Source organism: Panthera tigris, chromosome X, assembly GCF_018350195.1.
Source record: "Panthera tigris isolate Pti1 chromosome X, P.tigris_Pti1_mat1.1, whole genome shotgun sequence".
Taxonomy (NCBI): domain Eukaryota; kingdom Metazoa; phylum Chordata; class Mammalia; order Carnivora; family Felidae; genus Panthera; species Panthera tigris.
In genome coordinates this window covers 77,505,025-77,526,386 of record NC_056677.1, presented here as the reverse complement: position 1 = coordinate 77,526,386, position 21,362 = coordinate 77,505,025, and the positions used below count along the sequence as shown (strand labels likewise).

The 21,362-nt window shown below is 35.6% G+C and overlaps 1 protein-coding gene across 3 annotated transcripts in view; it reads right to left on the bottom strand.

Moving 5' to 3' along the window:
* Window positions 1-21,362, bottom strand: part of DIAPH2 (diaphanous related formin 2) — a 982,724-nt gene that overhangs the window by 138,443 nt on the left and 822,919 nt on the right. The gene's annotated exons all lie outside the window — the stretch shown is intronic.

The following is a 21,362-nucleotide window of genomic DNA, read 5'->3' as shown; positions in this document are numbered from 1 at the left end:
AAAAACTATAATAAAGAGTGCTATTTGCTAAGCATCAAGGGAATTACACAGCATAAATTATGTAATTATGGAAAGCTGATTACTTCAAAATAGGGTGGTCGATAGGACCTTCATAAGGTAGATGAGATCTGAGCTATGCATGGTAGAGGAATGGATGAGGTTTTCACAGGTAGAGAGTGGAAGAGAGATTATTTCCAATGTGCAAATACACATTAAATGGGATTTATTCAGCATTCATCCTTCAAAAAATTATTTTCAAGCTCAAAGATCTTTCGTATCTAACTATATAAATGGCTAACTAAAAACAAAGGATATCTGTATAAGGCAGTAAAAGGTACATCAATAAGTGGATGGTAACTCTAAGGAATAGTCTTTCTGCAGCTTACCATTAGGCTTGTGGATATGAAATGCTGGGTCAATGGAGGCTTTCAAGGGATGAGTAATATCTACAACAAATAGGATTCTAGTTCAGGCTGATTAGAGCTTTTATAAGATAGTTCCTAATCTCTTAGGGAAATCTGGGTTGCTCCAAAAGAAATCTTAGTAGTCAATTTCCATTATGATTTATAAAGATGTCCTAAGCTCAAAGTACATATCCTACAGTGGTTATAATCTATGAGTGATCCAGTCCAGAGCTGTATCCCTTGGGGGTTCTCTCTAGGCTGGTGTCCAAACCTTCTGTACTAGTTTCCTATGGCTGTTGTAATGAATTACCACAAACTGGGTGGCTTAAGAACAACAGAAATTTATTCTCTCACAGCTGTGGAGGCCGGGAGTATGAAATAGGTGCTGGTAAGGTTGGTCTTTTCTGGAGACTCTGAGGGATAATCTATTCTGTGCTTCTCTCCTAGCTTCTGGTGGTTGCCATCAGTCCTTGGTACCCCTTGGCTTGCAGATACATCACTGCATTCTCTGCTTCCATCATCACATGGCATGGTGTCTTGATTCCTGTGTCTCCACATGGCCTTCTTATAAAGATATCCATCACTGGTGTTAGGGCTCACTCTAATTCAGTATGCTGTCAATCTTAATAACATCTACAAAGATCCTATTTTAAAATAAGGTCATGTTCATAGGCACCAGGGAATTAGGATACCAACATCTTTTTTTTGGTGGGGGGTGGGAATGGGAGGGACACAAGTCAACCTACAATCCTTTTATAGCCAATAATTGAAGTATTATTCCTGTAAATGGGGTTACATAATCTCACCAAATGATTCATTTCCCACAATGTTTTTACTATTGATGAAATATGCAAGTTCTTATGATATCTACACCTAATAAATGACCTAACCTGCAACTTAAACAGAATGTCTAATTTCTAATCTAGTTTATTTATTTATTTTTATGAAATGTATTGTCAAATTGGTTTCCATACAATACCCAGTGCTCATCCCAACAGGTGCCCTCCTCAATGCCCATCACCCACTTTCCCCTCCCTCCCACCCCCATCAACCCTCAGTTTATTCTCAGTTTTTAAGAGTCTCTTATGATTTGGCACCCTCCCTAACTTTTTTTCCTTCCCCTCCCCCATGGTCTTCTGTTAAGTTTCTCAGGATCCACATAAGAGTGAAAACATATGGTATCAGTCTTTCTCTGTATGACTTATTTCACTTAGCATAACACTCTCCAGTTCCATCCACGTTGCAACAAAAGGCCATATTCCATTCTTTCTCATTGCCAAGTAGTATTCCATTGTGTATATAAACCCTATAGACTCCACCAAAAGTCTGCTAGAACTGATACATGAATTCAGCAAAGTGGCAGAATAAAAAATTAATGTACAGAAATCAGTTGCATTCTAATGTTTAGTACATGTTAGAGCTGTCTTCAAAAATCTATTCTCTACTTCACATAGTAGAAGCAAGGTAGTGAATTCAAAGTTACATTAGGCCTTGTGGAGAGATTAAAAATTATTTAAAAAATTGGCTCTTACTCTCATATAGTTTACAGCTTTGAGGTTTTGCAGAATAGAATGTTCGCAATGGAAGGGATCATAAAGATCATTTATTCTAAACCATTCATTTTATAGATGAGGCCTTTGAGGCTCAGAGAAGTTAACTAATTTGTCCAGGGCTCACAAAGTTAATTGGGGAAATAGAACACGCAAAGGAAACAAACAAAGGGCACAATTTTTAAATAAACCCTGCAACTGCCAGAATTTGGCTTTCATGTACGAGGTACACTCAGAATGTTGATGATGTATCATAGAGAGATTAGATTGAAGTTTAGCAATCAAGGTTAATTCTGGAATAGATGCCAAGGCTTTCCCTTCTCTTCTTTGCCCTGATCTCTGAAACCTCCCAGAAAGCAAAATGACTTCCTGGCCTTTCTTTTCCTGGGGCATGGATTTAGCTCAAGTTTCAAATGTATGGGGTAGACAATGCCTTTCCAGTAGAAAGGTCAGACATACTCTCAGCCTGTAATATTTTTCTAATGACCACAAACTAATCAGAGAGAAGTAGCCTCCAAGGAAGGTAGAGGCCAAAAGTAAGGACTCAGGAATTATACATTTTCCAGAGATAAGAGAGCTGTAATACATGGTTTGTTCTTTCCTGTTTCAGAAAGGAAATATGTAGTATACCTGATTTTGAAGGGAAAAGAAAGGGGTGCATTGCCTTCCCAAATACAACCAATCAGAATATCTTGAAAGTCACTTTGCAAATCAAAATTCTTCTTTCCTTTCTTTTTTTTACAGAAAAGGTTTGGTATTTTAAATATGGCTACCAGGAATGGAATTAAAAACAACCAATGACAGGATTTAAAGAACAATGAGGTCCCAAGGCATTCAATCATAACCTGTCGACTTAACAAAACAAGAAAACAACTGGGGGAAAAAGATAGGAAATTATAGAAAGAAACCAAGAATCTCCTTATTATTTTTTTAACCAGCATTAAATCATCATCAAATGAATCTAGTTTCTCCAAATTAATAGAACTAGTATTTAATCTACCTTGCCTAATATAGAGATAAGCTTGCTTCTTGCCCATAAGATGTACAAGATTTAAAATTAAAGTAGAAAAGCATCACTTTCCAAGCCTACTATTTGGGGATGCACTGAAAAATTAACTGTTTCTATTAATGTATGCAGTATTTCATTCAAAATATTCTTTACATAATTATATTTCTTACAGCTAACTCTAAGAATGGCAATTTCAAATTAGGTGATTTCAAATACACCTACATGCCTAGATGTGAATTAACACAAATTTTAGCATCATCAGCTTGACAACAGAGCTGGAGATGGGGCGCCTGGGTGGCTCAGTCGGTTAAGCGTCCGACTTCAGCTCAGGTCACTATCTCGCGGTCTGTGAGTTCGAGCCCCGCGTCGGGCTCTGGGCTGATGGCTCAGAGCCTGGAGCCTGCTTCCGATTCTGTGTCTCCCTCTCTCTCTGCCCCTCCCCCGTTCATGCTCTGTCTCTGTCTCAAAAATAAATAAAACGTTAAAAAAATTAAAAAAAAAAAAAAGGAAAACAGAGCTGGAGAGAAACTAAATAATGTGTTATAGACAACCAAATTTACATAATCAGATTCAAAGACATAGTAGAATGTCACATTTTCTTTGGGATTTAAAAAAAAACATGAAATTTGACAAATAATGCATTATAATTACCATCTCCAGGAGTTTATAAGTGTGGAACAGAATTTTTGGTTTTACTAGCAGTAAGCTTTATGAAATGAATGTTTTAAGTGTATACACATTGTGCTTTTGGGGATTGTTACACAATTGTGGCAACACCATAAGATTCTCATGAAATATTTCTCCTTACAAGAAGGTTATGATACAAGTTAACTTTGGGAAATTCCACAAATAAGTAACTAACTAGAAGAGTCACCCTTCCACTTATCACTGACTTATGCCTAGAAAGCTGAGTTTTTGTCATTTATGATGTAACTGAGATAAGGAACTTCTCAGAGTCGTTTCACTGGAAACTTTGTGAAAGTCTGTAACTGGAAAAGTACCCCATTACCTAAGCATTAAATCTAAATTCTATAATACTCCCCACACTTTATTTCAGGGGTCAAACACACCCAGAAATCAATGTGAGATTTCAGTAAGGCATCTATAGGGAAATATTATTTCACATGATACTTGAAGTACATGTACTTCATTTTAGTGATTATTTGGTTCACCTTCTGAAAACTATAGAGATTATTCACTTGCCTAACTTTTTCTTTCTACCACAATGAATTATTTAATCTGAAAAAGATATATGTTTTTAAAATATACTCCTCATTCAATGAAAAAAATCTACAGCCCAGTTTTTTTTTTTTATGAGGTTGTATCGCACAGTACAAGTTCTGTAGAAAAGTACTTTAAGTTCTTAAATATTAGTTGAACTTCAGACTTTCCGTCTTCAGACCCAGGAGATATACAATTTAATTAGGATTAGGCAAGATGTAGACATAGATTATATACCGTGGTGACAGAAAGAAACTTTAGCTTGCAGTGGTTATACCTTTGCTATTTCACTGCTATTACAAACCCAAGCTGAACTTAGCCAGTTTATGCAAATCCTTGGCTAAGTGGAGTGGTTTAAGTATAAATGTGTACTTTTACAATATTAATGTGTTAAACCATTACTTCTCTTGATGCCATGTGAAAAGTATAGCTACATTTTATAACCAAAATACCATAGTGAATTACAGGTATATATTTCATTACTGAAACCAAAATTTGAACATGACTTTCTCAGTCTTTATGTCAATGTGATGTGAATTACCTCTAACAGATTGAAAACATGTAAGAAAACATGAACATTTCACTTAGAATGAATGACTCAGATAACAGGACATTTGTCTTAAGTATTAATGTGTTTGGTTCTAACAACACAAAGTAAAGCTGCAATTGAGCTGAATTTTACATGTAATATGGTGCATGTGGGTGGATTTCTAACATCTTCCTGATGACTCATATACAGTTTTTTTTTTTCAATGGGTCTTGTTGTTGTTTACTTTAGGCTTACAATACTAATGCTATTTTGTGATCAATTTGGGAAACCCTACAACCTTCCCTGAGATGACCAAGAGATGCAGCTTGACGAATATATTTACTTGGCTAGCATGGTAATCAGAATCTAAAACTCACATTTCAAATGGCATATCACCTAGATAACACTGACAACAAGCCACTTTCTTGGCAAATGACTGATTGATGGTTCGTTCTTAACATGTCTGGAGAAACATATTAATAAGATAACCCATGTCTTTTTTCACTCTGTAATATCCACAGATGATCTCTATTTCAGACGACTCTAGGAGCTTAATGCAAATAAGAAAGAACACCTTTCTGGCTCATTAAGGCAACTGCTCAAGCTGTCATTCGCATTACCTCTCTGAAAATGCAGTACAGGAGGCAGCAGTAGGCCTTGTCTGCTGCAGAAACTAATGGCACAGAGCTACCTTTTGACAGCAGGGCTAAATTTACATGCTTTACATATTCAGTGAGTAAAAGACTAATTTACATTAATCAAATAAGCTATGTTTGCAGGATAGTCCCTCCCTTATTTGAAATATACCTATGCACCTTGTAGGGCTAGTCACTGACAATTGCATGCTAAATGAATTAATTGTGCTGAAGCAAACTGGGGCCTTTTATACTTCTTTAACCCTACTTATTTTCTCTATGGCAATAGTAAATTATGCCTCAGAAGATAAATAGCAAGTCATGCCTTAAAAGATGAGGTGTTCTGGTTTTCATTCTCGGACCTGCTAGGCTGACTACCTGTCAGATAAGACTGATGCCAGGTTTATGCTTTGAAAAGCTGACAAACCACAGATTTTTATTACTAAATCAAACCTGCTGGATTTAAATTCTGTGAACTTTAATTATCTTCTATTTAATTAAAAGAACTAGATTAAACCAAAAGTGGGTCTTGACAAAGGAGACTAAACGAGTTTTAGGGGATAAGAAGACTTTATTTTCACAAATCAATTTTCTCATTTTTAATAAAGCAACATTTACAGATAGAGGAAATTCCAGGAATCATTTTCTGTACAATACTTGTGGTTATCCAGTCCATCCCAGAATTATAATCACCTATCCTGTTCTTAAGAATCTCCACAGGAAGAGGTTCTGGACATGTTGAGAAGGTTTCAAACTGTTAAGGGCACTAAGTCAGTTTACCACAGATGGAGAAAAGGTTTTTTTTTTTGTACCTCACCAACTAAAAGATAAGAATTATTTCTGCTCCAAGGGTTCCTTTATTATTATTTTTCTTTATTTAAGGTAAGATTACATAATCACCAGTCCTTGCAGAATATCTTGTTTCATAGTGGAATAGTCATAAGGTATTGGATTATTTAACCAACAAGTACGCATTGTTGGTCTAGTCCAGCAGTTGGCAAACTTTTTCTGTAAAGGGTCAGGTAGTATTTCTGTGTTTTTTGGGCCATAGGGTCTCTGTCACAAGTACTCTACCCTGCTGTAGTAGTCTCAAAGCAGCCACAGATAATACATAAATGAATGAACATGACTATGTTCCAGAAAGCTTTATTTATGGAAATTTAAATTTCATTTAATTTTCACATCACAAAATATTCTTGTGATTGTTTTCAATCATTTAAAGATGTAAAAATCATTCTTAGCATATGGGCCAGATTTGGCCTGGAGGCCACAGTTTGGCATCTCCTGGTCTAGACTCTGCTTAGGTCATTATGAAGGGGAGAGAAAATAGTGTAAAACATGGGCACATTTCATAATGGTTGGAGAGACAAGGTCAAAAACATTAAAAAATTTGACAAATAATATAATAAAGGGCTAAAGTGTCTGGGATGCCCAAAGGGGCTAAATGAGTGTGAATATGGGGGACAGGATTGTGATAGCTAGAATAGTCAGACCAGGACTCATGTATCACCTAATTGTACCAGGAAGAACTAGTTGGGTTTATTTAGGTGAAGAAGAGAAGGAAAGATAACTCCAGGTAAAAGAAATAATATGAACCAAGATAGAGAAACAGCAGTAATTTAGCAGGATGCCTTTGTGGGAAAGTATGAGAAAGGCCAATGTAAGCAGTATCAATTGGAGAAATGAATTCAGTTATTCAATAATTATTGATCACTTCTGTGTTAAGAATTATGCTAAATACTAGAGATTCTGTGATAAATAAGACATAATTCTTGCCCTCCAATTGCTCATAGTCTTTTTAAAAGGACAAACAAGCAACCAGTTACAGTATAGGATATTTAAATTGAAGAGTAAAGCTACCTGAAAACAACTGTGATAATTTTTTAAGTTATGTCAATTTTCAACATTCCATTCATTTACATTTAAGGTAGAGATCTGTGATTTAAAGTATAAAGGGATTCCAAACACAAAATAAAAATCTTCTTGTGACCCACTCAAGGCCTGCTCACTTAAAAGTTCAGACTTAACTTCCTTTCCCAGAGAAATGGCAAAATCACATAAACTTCCTATAAGTAATTTCCAGGGACCCTTTGAAGATTATAATTTTAGAAAGGATTATTATTTTATTTGCTTGATTCACTGGTACTGGGCATTATGTTATGGGCCCTAACAATGTGCATACACCTATTTATAAGCCTTTTTGAGTAAGGTAAATTACCATGGAAACACCCAGAGTGTTTTTCACCAGAGATCTTTAAGGAAAGGATTTATATCTACCTGCATGAGATGGCACAGGATCAATAATGCCTAGACCACAGCGTGAATTTTCAACTGTCTGATTTGAAAACTCTTAAAAGTATTCCAATGAAGATGTACACAAATTAATCACTCATATTTTAAAATGTAGTGCTGTTACTAGTCTTATTTGAGGCAAGAACTAAAAATTCAGGTACAAGTGTTTTTAGGAGTGTGACAAAAGAAAATCTGATTGATCCTATAAATCCTTTGAATGAGCCCCCAAGTGAAAGGCATGATTGTAAGGAAATAGCAGAGCATGCAGTTTGGAATCAGACAAACCAGTGTGCAGATTCTGATTCAACTGCTCACTACCTGTGACCTTTGCCAACCAACTTAACTTCTCGAATCCTCCATTCTTCCTCCTTTTCCTTGGGAAAACAAAACCCAATGTTCAGGAATGTTGTTAAGATGTAGTAGATGGTTACATGTCACCTAGTTCAGTGCCTACACAGAAAGTAGGACAGCTGGTTGAAATGAATATCTTGTTTCTACTGGAAACTTTGGCATTTGACTTTTTTTTAAAGTTTATTCATTTTTTGAGAGATAGAAAGAGCACAAGCTGGGGAGGGGCACAGAAAGAAAGGGAAACAGAATCCGAAGCAGGCTCCAGACTCTGAGCTGCCAGCACAGAGCCCAATGCGGGGCTCAAACTCACCAACTGGGAGATCATGACCTGAGCCAAAGTCAGCCGCTTAACCGACCGAGCCACCCAGGTGCCCCTGGCATTTGACTTTCTTTAAAAAAGTCATGTTGTATAATCACCTAATCTTGTTTAAAATAGCACTCAGGCCATTTATGTAGCTGATCTTGGATTAGTCCTTGTTGCACAAGGATGATTTACCATCACAGAAAAGACGAAATAAAAAAAATTCTTTGAAATGTGCAAATAAATAGGTATCGTACTGAGCCCAGAACTCTGAATAAGACAAAATCACGAGTAGTACATTTTTAATATTGGCTCCGAATAAATATTAGACTATAGATTATACACAAAACACGTTTTTATTTCATTAGTTATTATACAGGCCATGATGAATATGTCACATGATAAATGAATGAACTAGTTATTGCCAGCATTCCATCCAAAGCTGCTTTCTTGCTTCTTTCTTTGGAAAGTAGTAAGTGAATGAATAAATGCTACTTTTTATGATACAAATGTCCTTCACTATTAGAATCTGTTGAATTCAGCAATGAATACATATTCATGAATGTGCACTCTTCTAAAAACAGAGATTTAGACAGTCTACTCCATTAAACATTAGTTTATTTTTCTTCCAGGTGTCAGCCAGGGAATCAACATTTTGGTCTGTGGCCTTTTCATGATGTCTGTCCTAATGGATGCTCCCTGGAAATAAAATCAACATATGTATAATGGAATAGATTTTCTAAATCTCAATTCTGAGAAGGGTATTGTTTGACAAATTAATTCTAAATATTAGGCCATGAACATAGATTTATAAATACAACTCCAGCTTAATTTGATGCTGATTAAAAATAATTAAAAACTATATAATTTATCATATATTCACATTATATTGGTGATGCTAATAATTAGATCCTGCCATGCCATCATCAACCTGCCATTTTCTTAGTTGAACTATTTCTTTTGTTAATCCCCACAAGGGCATCTTGCATATTTGATGAGGTAAATTGTGCCTATGTCAGTCTGTTCAAGTTATGACAGGTATGCACAACATATTGCCTTTGTTGTGATTTGTCACATGGATATAATCTCAGTAGCACAATCATCTAAATTGCTAATAAATATTAACTAACATGTAGTGTTAAATTAAATGTACACACAAAACCTAATAAATTTCAGGGGTGCCTGGCTGGCTCAGTTGATAGAGCATGTAACTCCTGATCTCAAGGTTGTGAGTTCGAACTCCACATTGGGTATAGAGATTACTTCAAAATAAAAAAACAATTCCTAAAAAAACTAATAAATTACATATTCAAACCTTCTTGGTTTCCTTTACAGTAATCTATTTTTTTAAAAAGTCCTTTGAAATATTCTTTTATCTCAACATAGATATACCAAAATCAAACTCAAATAACATAGGCTTGCTAAATATAAAACAATACGTATTGAAAATATGGAAGAAATAGTTTTTTCAAATTCTGTTAGACCAAGAGGGATGGGAAATGGGGTGGTAAAGGCCATATGTAGGCTAAAGTCACACAGTAGTTTCTGTCCTTGGTGTTAAGATCAACACACAACTGGGAAACTTCTATGTGTATCACTGTGGTAAGATACTGGCGCTAATGAATATGACACAAGTCCCTATCTTCCTTAGAGTCTTGTTTACTTTGAGAACCATTCTCTCCTGAAAATCACCCTAGGTGATGATGATGATTATAGAGAGGATAGCAGCAGCCATGCTCATAAGTGACAGTGGCCAGTGGCTGATATTAGGAACTTTATAATGGCCTAGTATTCTACTCCCTGGTGTGGACAATGTGATGGCAGTAGGAATATAATGTGGGAAAATCTTAAGTGGGAAAATTTTGCCTCTATTTTTTTAAAAAAAGTATTCCCTTGGGGAGCCTGGGTGGCTCAGTCGGTTAAGCAGCCGACTTCGGCTCAGGTCATGATCTCGCGGTCTGTGAGTTCGAGCCCCACGTCGGGCTCTGTGCTGACAGCTCAGAGCCTGGAGCCTGTTTCAGATTCTGTGTCTCCCTCTTTCTTACCCTCCCCCATTCATGCTCTGTCTCTCTCTGTCTCAAAAATAAATAAACGTTAAAAAATTTAAAAAAAAAAGTATTCCCCTGCCAGCTTGGTCTAATTGAGGGCTCTTACAGACTGACCTAATGAATCTTCAGCTTGGGAGGCTTCAATTATTCCCTGATAAGCAGTGAACTCAAGTTTTACTGTAGGCATCATCTCCTAAGCCATAGTGATCTATTAGATTGGCAATGGCCTCCAAATACCACCACAAACATTTACTGAAGGCCAATCCTGGCAGGAATGTTGTCAAGATAATTTTTCAGGTTTTATAGTTGCTCTACAAATCAGGTCCAATCACACTGTTGTAGGTTTAGATTAAGCATATAATTGTGTACTCCCATGTTAAATACATAGTTTCTGCTAGGATTTTCCAAAGCGGTAAATTATGGTATATGAAAACACCAGACAGACATAAATATAAATATTATTCCTCTGTAGACTGTGAAATATATTTTAAAGTTATGTTCAACTTTAAAAAAATCTATTCATTTTACAGTTATTTTATCTGTTTCTTCCCTACGCATTAAAGCCAGCTTATAAATGCAGAACAGGGAAGATGAGACAGAAGGCCAGGACAGGAATGAGTCAGGACTTTAACACCAAAAATATGTCCTGTACAAAGTAGTCCCTGGGTCACTTAGAAGGATATTTCTACTGTATCTTAGGTCTTAAAGTATAATTCCACAGGAAAAGTGTGGAAACCAGTATATTAGTCTCTTTTAGAAAGAAGGAAGACCATGCATTGATTTCAAATCTTTGTATAATAGGGGCACCTGGTTAACTGTCCAACTCTTGATTTCAGCTCAGGTCATGGTCTCATGGTTCTTGACTTTGAGCCCTGCATGGGGTTCCATGCTGACAGTGCAGAGCCTGCTTGGGATTCTCTCTCTGTCACTCTCTCTCTGCCCTTTTCATGCATTCTCTCTTTCTCTGTCTCTCTCTCTCTCAAAAAAATAAATAAACTTAAAAAAATCTTTGTGTAACAACAAAAATAAATTAGTGTAACTATTCATAGTTTTCTAGAAATAACAAGTGACTTACCTTCTTGGAATTAAACAAGGAACATGGGGTTTTAGAGTATGAAAGTTGTGGTTAACATTTTAAACTTCTGAAATCACTTTTATGATGGACTTTTCATATCAGTTATCCTTAAATTTAGTACAACATTTTTTTTCTCAGCCTTAGAAAAAAGGATGTGTTCATGAGATTATACTGCTTAGATAGAATGCTAATTTTAGGTTTGAAATTGTCTTCCATTCCTCTTAGAAATCTGAATGACTAATTTAGACAGACTTTAAAGAGAGAAATTAAGATACTTTAATCCACAGAAAGAGAAAAAAATATATACACTTTTCTCAAATCACTTCTTAAGTAAAGCATATATAATAACCCCATGATTTTGAGCTTGTCAGCAGAAATACATTCAAACATACCTACACACACAGACACATACACACACACACACACACACACACACACACACACACACATTCAAGCTACACAGCCATCACAATAAGATAGTGTCTGACACCAACATGAAACCAGGCACATACCAACAGATTTGGTAAATCTACTTTGTTGAACATCAACTCCACCCTCTCTGGGGCTCTTGCCTTTACTAGCAGCACTGATTCTGCATAACTACAGTCAAGCAACAACAACAACAAACAAGGATTAATGAAATTGGCTGGTTCAGGGAGAGATCTATGGCAGGGTGGTGTTTTCATTCTTCTAAAAGCTCTAAATTCATCTACTTAGTTTTCGGTGTGTTCAAAGCATTTCAATTTGTTTTTTTCTACGTGAGAATAAGAAAAACATACTGATCATGGGTTAGAGAAGTAAATGGGAGATAGAATTCTTTTTAACACTTCAGGAAAGGATCCAACCAAATTATCTTTTAAGCCACATAACTGGTTAACTATAGATTGAACTGGGCATTTGTATTTTTTATACTTTCCTATTATTTTGATACTATAAGTAATGTCAATGACTTTTTAAATAACCTACATGTCTTGGCAAATGAGATCTTGTGTCATCAATGTGGTTGCTGTGGGAGTTAAAGAATCATTGCTTGATTCTATCACTGTGTGAGATATTTGTGAAGTGCCTCTTTGGGATGTATTTAGAGTCAGCCTCACATTCTTTTACATAGTTTCAATGAAAGCAATTCTTTGATATTTTATAGACCTGAATTTTGGACGAGTATTTCAGAGTCAAATAGAATAGATAAGCTTGGTAATTAAGCTGTGTAATACTAATGTTTGGTTAAAAACTAGGTGCAACTATAAAGAAATGATATTGAATTTCTCGTTTAGCTCAAATGGCACTCTGAAGAACATTTATTTGGATAAATAAATTCTTGTTAGGTTAGTAGTAACAGCAATATTTTCATTAAAATATAAATGAACACACAAATGTGTGTGTCCAGAACTGTAAAGTTGGACATTTCGTTCATTTTACAGATAAGGACATAGAGGCCCAGCACCTAATATACTCCTAGCAAAGTACCTGGTATACAGCAAAGTGCTTATTAAATGCAAAAATTATCTATGTAGCCAAAGTGGTGATCTGTGGAGAAATACACAATATATTTAAAACAGTGTTATAAGACTAGACTTATGGGTATAGCAAATATCTGTCCATTTGTTTGTCCTTTCCTATACTTCTTCCTCAGAGAATATGTTCTTCCATATAGTTCCTGGAAGAGGTAGCAATCCCATGAACCATGTGATCTTATTCCTGCCCTGGTAGATTGAAACACTTTGGACACCTGACCCAAGGGAACAAATCCAAACATGAGGCTGTTCCAGTCAGATTCTGTTACAAGAATGTGAACTCAAATAGGCCAATGTCATGTAAAGATTAGCACTTGAAGTAAGGGTCATGCTTTATCACAACTATGGCAGTCATGTTTAAACTAAGGAAACTGATAAAGAAAAAGAAGAGGCAGAGATGAGTGAGAGCAGGGAAGGGTAGAGAAAGAAGCTTGTATTTCTAACTTTCCAGTTTTGTTTCCAGTCCAAGGCACTCTATGGTCTGACTGCTATTTCCTATCCTTGGATGTCCAAAAGGTTGTCTATCACATCCTTGAATAAATTCCACTTATTTCAAGCCAGTTTGATTTCTATTCCTTTAACTAAAGAAGCCTGAACACAATGTATTATTGGGCTTCTATGTCCTCCTTTAGCTTTTTAATAAAAAAACTAGAAAAATAATTTTTAAACTGCTCATGGAATGGTTCTATGCCCAGGGAGATTAAGTGATTTCCCCCAAGTCATTCACATAGTAGCAGGTCAAGGACTAGAAACTACATCTTGTAACTCAGCAAATAGCTCCTATCAGTAGAATATGCTAGTTCAGGGCACAGACCCTGAAGCTACATGACCTTGGAAATGTTACTTAACCTCTCCTTGCCTCATTTTCCCCCTCTATAAAAGGAATAATAGTACTTCACCCATCCCATAGGATTGTTGTGAGAATTATATTAGTTATCATATCACCTAAATAGTAACAGCTAATTGAACCTGGACAGTAATCTGACCTAAAGGGCAGCCATCCTAGGCCCTAATGTAAAACAAAACAAAACAAAAGTGTGGTTGGGGGAGAACAACAAAATAACGCTCCTCTGACAGGAATGTGGAATTGGAACCAACAGTTCTTGTCAGGAGCTAGAAGGAGCAGTTAGACCAGGATAAGTAGAGTCTCCCTCCAAGCACAAGAGAAGCAAAGTACCCTTTAAAAAAGGCCCATGAACTCGTGTTGTGGGGCATTCCAGAGACAATCTGAATGTGGAACGAAGTTCCCATTTTCAGGCATCTAGATCTAGATGTAGGATATCGCCTATCCTGAATTCCCATGAGCTTCTCTGTAGCTGTTCAATAAGCTCAATTTATATAGCTTCTGGTTATGAAATAAATAAGACACAGGGATGTAATATACAGCATAGGGAATATAGTCAATTATGTTGTATCAAGTTTATATGGTGACGGATGGTAACTAGACTTCCCAAGGTGATCACTTCATAATAATATAAATATCCAATAAGTTATACACCTGAAACTAATACAGTATTGTATGTCAATTATCCTTCAATTAAAAAAATACCTTTTTGTTCTTTGTAATCAACAAAGACACAATTAAGTAAAATACTTATTAATATCACCTTAAGTTTTTATATGAAAAGAAAAAGTAATTACATATACAAGGCAGCAGCAGTGGGGAATGGCCCATATGCCTCTCATCACAAACTTATTTTCCTAGTGTTTTCATACTGTTTTTCAGCATCGTCAATACAATAGTCTCATTTCTCTCTTTTTGGGTGCTTTATCACCATCTTATCACCAGAAACTAAATAACACAAGTCTTAAGAATGAGTAATTAATCATTCTATATCCATTTAGCACCATTGGATTAATTGTTTAACATGACAGATAATAGTTTAAGCCTACATTCCCCCAATGAAAATGTGAAAATATTCTTTACTGAGGTCCTTTACCCTTAGAAGGCAAACCAAACTTTAAAGCATGTTCCATAATTTGTACCCTGAAAATATTTTCTAAAACAGCAAAACAGCAACCTGAGCACAAACTAGAAGAAAAATAAGACTACTGCAAATCGTAAACAAGTTCAGATGATTTATAGGAAGAGTATTCTACAAAGATCCCTTAGTGTCAAGATATAAACAGTTTTTAGTGCTATTTAGTTAAATGATAATTATAAAACTCATTGAACTGAATGAGAATTAGGATTGTGAGACAAATGCTTGTAAGCGGTTAATTAATTCATATGAACAACACAGCTCAGCTAAAAATGGGCTGATTATTCTAAACCACCCATTTGTCTCCTTTTTACTATTGCTCTCGTTTTCCATCAGACTCACCCTGTTGTACCCTCACCCCTAGTATCAAATGTCAGGAGGTAGAAATATTTAAAAGGAAATGTGAGCCAAAGGCATTTTGCAAGGGTACATCAAGGGTACAAATATGTCTGCTGGAACACTGAAATGAAAAAATCATTTATTAGTACACCATGGCTTATAACATCCCAAAGGGTTCAATATTTTCACTATGTACACAAACATATCCCTTCCTCCTTTTCAAATGCCTCATTACAGCTAAGCCTGGAGCTTTTTTCTTAAAAATATTTCCTCTGAAATTATTAATAATCTGAAGTTCCCTACAGGCCAATGGTATTATTACAGTCAAAACGGATCAATATGCATATATACTTACATACTCTCTTTTTACACTATTTAAAATAACAAAGTATTTAGTGGGAACAGTAAAGAATTTATAAGCTATATACGGGAAAGCCTAGAGGAAGATGGCAATATCCCAGACTCTATGGAAACAGCTCTTGAAGCTTATTAGGTGGGTGTAGGAGACTGTAATAGGATTATGAGTTTTGGTTTAGGCTGTCCATCATTTCAAAATCCCCATAACTAAAGGGAATATCTTCATAGGGGTCTGAGTTTAATATTGAAGCTGCTTTATTTAATTCTTCCTATTTTATAATGCTGAGTGCTAATTAGTTCCATCTACTTTCTTCAGGATTGTCAACAGGCAACTTGGAAGCCAAGAACCTACTGAATTATGGATTAACCAGTTCTGTAACAGCATGTTCAAGCAACCTAGTTAGCTACTCCAAAGTGTAGTATTATTATGGGCACAGGAAAACACAAAATCCTTTTGTTATCTTCTGCTTAAAAGCAGAAAAATAAATCCCTATAAGTAAACTATTTTTGATGTGTTAATGAATATTTTAAATATGAGAACTCAAATAAATAATATTTACTTTTGTGTTTGTCAAACATTGCCTATTAATTTCACAATACCCACGATATCTGCTACAAAAATGGACAAACTCATCTTAAAATTTTTTGAACACAGATACAAATTTTAAAGATGGAAAAGACTGAGATTGAGCCTGACTATCATGAGTCTCCTCATCTACCTTCACTTTCATTGAACCTGCATCCCAACCTCCCTGAGCCTTTTCATCACTTTCCTACTTTTGGCATTTCAATTGACTGCTTTATCCTACAGCTAGCCTCTAGAATCAGCCCCTTAGGGTCACATATTCTGGAATTAGAAGGGATGTTAGAGATAATCTGATGTAGCTGTCTCATTTCATAAGGGAAATAACTGAGATGCAGAGGTTAAGTGACCTATTTGATAGGTGATAGCAAAATTGGAAAATGAATCCAAGTCTCCTGATTCCCTGCTCAATGCACCTTCAGTTCTACTTTATCGTCATAACCATCCCACTCAACCATGCCCAAACTTGCTGGCCTCACTAGGCTGCTGATCTACCCTTCAAATAATATGGGAACCTGCTCCCCTAGACATTAGTTTCCTTAGCCTCAGGTAATCGAGCTATGATTGATTACTAACAAAGCTTAACATGGCCATGCCTATTGTGTGCTTCCTGGCTTACTCAAGTGTGTTCAAACTCCTCTTGTTTCTACAGGCTTCCAATTCGACCCTCCTTTTCTCATTCCTAAAGGATGATCTTGCCTTCTACCTTGTAAGAATGAGTCTGTGTCCTGAGTTTCATCATTTGCCTTCACCTAGACATCAATTATCTTCTATCTTGTCCATCTTTGTGGTAGAAACAGTTCTCCTTTTTCTCTCCTCCTGAAAGTTAATGCTCCTATGTTTATTCCCTTCCTTATGAACACTTACAATCTCACCCTCTTAACTGCTGCCTTTTCTGTAAACCAAAACAAATAAAATTAATTGCTAATGATTAATAATAGCAGTAATAGCTAGTATACAAAGTGCTTATGGTGTACTAGGCATCATGTTAGGCACTTTGCAAGTATTAATTCATTTAATTCTCATAACAACCTATGAAGTAGGTATTTCTATCATGCTCATTTTACAAAAAAGGAAATTTAAATAGAGAGAGGTTAAGTAACTTGCCCAAGATGCACAACTGAGAAGCAGAAATGGCAGGATTTGAACCCAGAGAGCTTAGCTCCAGAGTCTGTGTTCCTAATCATTACACTGTTTCTTTAACATATGTTATATCTATACCATCACTTATCAGCTTTATTATGTTGGGCAACTTACTGAACTTCTCAGAGAGTCAGTTCCCTTATATAAAATAATATTCTGAATCTTAAAATATTGATATGAAGATTAAGTGAACTAGAAAATATATAATCTACCATGACTGGCATATTAAATGTCAGTTTAAAAAAATACTAGACAGCAGTACAAAAGAAATAGGAAGATAACTATGCACTAATATAAAAGAATGTGCAAAACACATTGTCAAATAAAACAAGGCGGCAAATAAATAAATAAGTAAATGCCATTTCACACAATATGATAATAATAATAACTACCAAGCCTAGCTTTTATTAACCAAGTATTCAGGGATAACTCTCTCAGAGGAAACTATGCTTTATTATGTGCTTAAGAAATCCTTACCAAGCACTGTTCTAAGCACTTTACCAATGTTAACTCATTTAGTCCCCAAACAACCATAAGGTGAATCCTAGTATTATTTCCAGAGGTGAGACAAAGAGGTGATTAACTTCCCCAAGATCACAAAGCTAGTAAGTGGCAGACCAAGATTTGGACCCAACCATTCTAACTCCAGAGTGTATGCTAGGCAGACTCTCAGTGTAATAGTTTGTTGTAGGAGGGCAAATGTGCAATACCCAGGTCATGGGAGAATAGCACAGATGCATATAGCCATAGCAAATATGAAAAGGTATAGTCTAGCTTATGTTCCCCAAACTTGTCAACTCAACAAAATTATCTTGAGATTATAAAAAGAAAACAAAACCAGAATCCTGGGCCCCATCCTAAACCTATTAAGTCGGATTCTGGGAATGGAGACCAGTAGAAGTTAACAGAGGAGTAAGTCAGAATCACTTAGTAGCTTTTTCAAAATACCCACACCTAGAGTCCATCCCCAGACAGTCTGCTTCAGCATATCCATGATGGTTTCCAGGCCTCACTTGATACTTTTGGGGGATGCTAGGGAACCAACAAATCATTTTGAAAACTGATGAACAAAGAGAAAGAATCAAGCATTCACCCTGTCTTCTCCACATGAAATATACCTGAATGAGACCAAATAGCTGATGAGGGGACATATCTTTTTATAGAAGTATTACAAATAGCTTTTTAAAAAGAAGGGATGATAGAATATCACTCTTGAATTAATGGATCCAGACAATGATCATAAATGGCTGCTGATACACTAAGAGTCAACCAGCCAGCATGTGCTCCATTATAAAAATAGCACATCACCAACAATAAGGATGTCTTGCTAAAAACATGGAACCCAAATCTGATTTAGCTTCTATATCTAAGTTTATAGAAAATATGTGGGATGGGGAGATAGGTAAAGACATATGTAGATAACACCACTGGGATGCAAAATAAAAAATACAAACTCTATCAGACAAATGACCTGGTTCCTTCCATAATTAACAGTTGAAAATTAAAATTAAAAAAAAAGAGATGAAAATGTATAGTAGCTAGCTTCCAAGATGACCCCTCCAATTATCTTCAACTCTTGGTATTCATGCTCTGGTAAAGTTTTTTCCCACACCATTTCTGGGTTAGTCTGTATAACCAATAGAATATGACAGATGTGTTGTTATGTCATTGTCAAGCTAGGGCATGGAAAGTACTATGGCTCCCTCTTTGCTCTCTCAGATCACTCACACTTGGGGAACCCATATATCATGTTGTAGGAGACTCAAAAAGCCCTCCAGAGAGGCTCACATGGTGCAGAAGTAAACTGGAAAGCAGATTCAAGCCCACAGATGACTGCAGCCCTGGACAAAGTCCTGACTGCCACAGACAATGAGACAGAATCATTCAACTGAGCTGCTCCAAAATTCCTGTCACACAGAAACTTTAGATGATAAATATTTATAATATTAAGTCACTAAGTTTTGAGGGTAATTTGATGTATAGCAATTGATAACTAAATACAAGATAGATGTCACAGTTTCAAATAGAGACTTAAGAGAATAACAGAAATAAATAGATCTTATTCAGTTCCTGATTCAAAATGGGGGCTGGGGAAGTAGTAGATAAAGAAATGTGAACACCAGATATTTATTAGCAAGGAAATATTTTTCATAATGTATGATAATATTACTTAGTTATGTTAGAAATAATCCTTATATTTTGTGAATACATATAGAATATTTACAGATGAAAAAATGTAATGTCTAGGACTTAATTGAAAATATCCAAGGGTGGGAGTAGATAGAACAAAATTGAACAGGAATTGAACATTTTTGAAGCTAGGTGCTGGGTTTACTATATTACTCTATTTTGTATATATTTTAAAATTTCACAATAAAGAGTAAGGGTTAAAAAGTATTGGCTGACCATCAAGGCCTCACATCAGATGAAGCAATTCCAATTAAACCAGCTAATTAGTAGAGGCAAGTTCTCAGTAGCCATATAATGTTCATCTATGGGTGTCATTGCATACAAATATATATATATTTTATATACATATACATATATATATACATATATATACACACATATATATATACACACACATACACACACATATGTTTATACGTATATAGTGTGTGTGTGTGTGTGTGTGTGTGTATCTTTTTTGGTGTGGCCATGTCATTTTTCTCCAGCTAGACATAAGATAGTAGCTTGGAGATTTTTTTTGTTTATTTATTATTTGGTTTATTTATCATTGAGGTTTTCTTTTCATTTTTTTTTAATATATGAAATTTATTGTCAAATTAGTTTCCATACAATACCCAGTGCTCATCCCAAAAGATGCCCTCTTCAGTGCCCATCACCTACCCTTCCCTCCCTCCCACCCCCCATCAACCCTCAGTTTGTTCTCAGTTTTTAAGAGTCTCTTATGCTTTGGCTCTCTCTCCCACTCTAACCTCTTTTTTTTTTTCTTCCCCTCCCCCATGGGTTTCTGTTAAGTTTCTCAGGATCCACATAAGAGTGAAAACATATGGTATCTGTCTTTCTCTGCAGAAAGACCTAAGCCTTTTTGTAGGAAAAAGAAATAAATTTAAAGCAAGACACTAAGAAGAAAAAAAAAAACATAGGATAACTCATGACACATAAGTCTGAAGGGCGTAAGAAGAGTAAGATGAAGAGTATAATGTGTGTCTCAAGAAGGGATACTGAAAGAAACTGAGGGAACTTTGAACATAATTTACTGAGATTGAAGGGTGTAGGTTTTAGTTTGAAGGATTTGGGAGAGTAGAGGAAATCTAGAACAACTAGCAAGGCATGTGATTCAGTGTACAATGAACAAGGAGACTGCTAAGCAGTAATGAAGATTCAAACAATGCTACAAGAATACTGTATACATAAAAGATGAATATAATATTTTAGATTCTTCCACAAGGAAATGAATTTGCTTTTAGAATTTATTTTATTGTTATTGTGTGATTTTACTTTTAAGAGGAGAGGACTGAGTAGCAACCGTGCTTCAATTGTAACACAACTAGCAGGGAGATATGATTTCTAAATACTGTATTTCTTATGTTGTATAGTTTTTCTCAGGAAGCTTTCCAAATTTATTGAATAATTCATGATTTGCTTTTAATAATCTGCAACAGTTGGGAAATACATAAATATTTCTTCTCTTACTTTGTGAAAGTCCAAACAAAGCAAGGGTCAACTAACAAAGGCAATATGAAACAGCAAAAACCTCATATTTGAATAGCAATCACTTAAACATCTGTATCCATGGGCACCTGAGAATAATGCCTCAATAAATAGCTATGGACACTTAGGAGAGGAAGCTTAGATATAATAATATTGCATAATTTAATAGGACACATAGCTTTAGAGCAATTTCATTTTTAAATAGAAAAACCTAAAATAAGATCTCCACTATCCAGAAACCTCAGAGAATAAGTTGATCTGGATAGCTGAGGGTTTATAAATTTTAAACACCAACCATTTTTACCTTAGCCATTTATATAGAAATGTTTCACAGATATATTATACATTTTG